Genomic DNA, 2,440 nt, shown 5'->3' with positions numbered 1-2,440 from the left:
AATGATCAAGACGAATCAAGCAAACATCTAAACATCTAAATTTGGAGGAAACAGATAATACAAGAAACAAAGAGCCTCAAAACTTTTAAAAAGCAATGTCCACACTATGATTCAAAAGGGTATTACATCCACAAAACAAGAGCTGGCTGCCTCAGAAAAGGAGAAATTAGAATACCTATATACTAAAAACAAAATTACTAAAATAAAATATTTAATATAAAAGTTGACTAACAGAATGGACCTGAATAAAGACTGAACAAATAACCCAGAAGATAGAGTGTAATAAATTCTCCAAAGACTAAAGCAAAATAATAAAAGAGTAGATTATATGGGAAAGTCAGCCATGTGGCTAATGTATATATGCTCCTTTGACATTCAACTGGAGTTCCAGATGGAGACAACAGGAAAAATGTGATGAAGAAAATAAATAAGAAATAATGGAAAAATATTTAACTGAATTGAGGTTTGTGTCAGTGGGTTTTTCTTCGGGGAACATAAACAGAATCAATCAGACAAATAGGGACCCCCCCCCCACAAAGAGTACTCAAGAAAGAACAAAGGGTGTTTTAATTCTAAGATGAAGACTTTATCAACCTACTCTGCTAAGCTGACTGTTCTCAACTTGGGGTAGGATGAGGTGGGGTTAGGGCAGGTGGATATTTACCCCAGGCAATGTCCGGAGACATTTTTCATTATCACAGTTGATAGGAGGTGGGAGGGGAACTTCTGGCTTCTGGTGGGTCCAGGCCAGAAATGTTGCTAAACATCCTACAATGCACAGGACAATCGTCTACAATCAAGAGTTGTCCTGCCCAAAATTTTAATAGTATAGAAGCTGAAAAACTGTGCTGATTGAATTCTCCCCCTACCCCTGACCTTAATTGCATTGTGAAAATACTTCCATCCTCCCTGGCACCTGCTTTAGAAGCCCTTCTTCTTTTCTCTGCTCCCAGAAGGTTCTTGTTATGTTTATAAAGCTGTTCTCTCAGAAAGTTGAGAGTATCCTGAAAGTCAACACCATTTTGTGCTTGATGTCTATGAGATTCAACTTTCTCTAGGATGCATTGGAGAAAAATCAATCACTTTTACTTTCCTTTACCAGTACTTTCCTGTGCCTATCGAAGGATCATTTAATCCATGTGTTTGTTCTTGTGTCTCCTTGAGATTAAATGCAAATTCTTCCTAATTTGCAGATATCCTTATTGCTGTCTGTATTATGTCCTAGAGTAGTTGGGGATTTTATTCTTTTGTTTGTATTGTTTTTGTCATTTCAATGGCCTTTGCGGAAACAGGAGAGGTAAGCACATATACTCAGGTTGCTATTTTTACTGAAACTTTCTGATTATTTTTGAAAAGTTACATCCATAAGATGTTAACTATGAAGAATTGAAGAATCACCAGGAACTTGTGAACATATATGTTTTCAGGGTTTGATGGTTTGTTTGTTTGTTTGTTTAAAAAATGATGGAAAGTATTTCCTATGTGTCTTTAAAAATGTATTTTTGATATTGATATTTTTACAAGAAGGAAATTTTCTTCATAGAATCAGATCTTAAAGTGTAAACTTCTTTTAAAACTGGATATTAATAAACATTATCATAATACTTTATAGCCTTTCAGATACAAAGTGCTTTCACAATACATTATTACTCCATCTGACCCTGACAACTCCAGGAATAGGTATTGCTATGACCTTTTAACTGTGAGAAAACTGAAGCCTTGAGAGGTTGGGTGACTTTTGAGTGAAGTCACAGAGTTGGATCTAAGTCAAGTCTTCTAATTATTTAATAAACCTGCTGGTCTACCATACTGCTTTCTTACATTGTATCGGTTCCTCCATTCCATGATGGGGAGGGAGCTATGCAATAATTCAAGTAGAGTATCTTGTATTACACCTTCTCTCTTGATATATCTCCAGAGATGCCAGCCACAGAGCCCTATTAACATGAGTATGCCACTAGCTCATTGTTAAAAAAAAAAATCAGTAAATAAATGACAATGCTCACAGTGTAGAAAAACTTCTAAGGAACCTTCTAAGGCATAGAAAAAGCATAGTCAAATCTAACTTCTCGAATATCAGATCAAAGAAAAAATAATTTTTGAAGAATTTTCCAAATGTGGCTTAAATCATGCCATGCTGTGTGTACTTCTTCCCAGTGTACAAAACCTCACTGTTGTGTCTTTTGATTCATTATTTCCTTGTTTCTACCTTCATTCACTATTTGGGAAGTTAGAAAAATGACTTTTACTCTCAGTTCTTCTACTTTTTTAGAAAGCCATAGCTTTACTCATTAAAGTACTGATTTCTAGTAGAATAAAACTATATGTTAATCATAATCTCCTTTTCCCTTGGAAATTCAGGCAAGTACTGTGATTTGTCTTGAAGAATGTGGACTAATAAAAAAGTCTTTTCTTCTTCTTTTTTCCTTACTAGAACTAG

This window comes from Macaca mulatta, chromosome 3 (assembly GCF_049350105.2).
Source record: "Macaca mulatta isolate MMU2019108-1 chromosome 3, T2T-MMU8v2.0, whole genome shotgun sequence".
NCBI classification, from domain to species: domain Eukaryota; kingdom Metazoa; phylum Chordata; class Mammalia; order Primates; family Cercopithecidae; genus Macaca; species Macaca mulatta.
The sequence above is the reverse complement of the archived record's forward strand: the minus strand, read 5'-3'. Positions refer to the sequence as shown.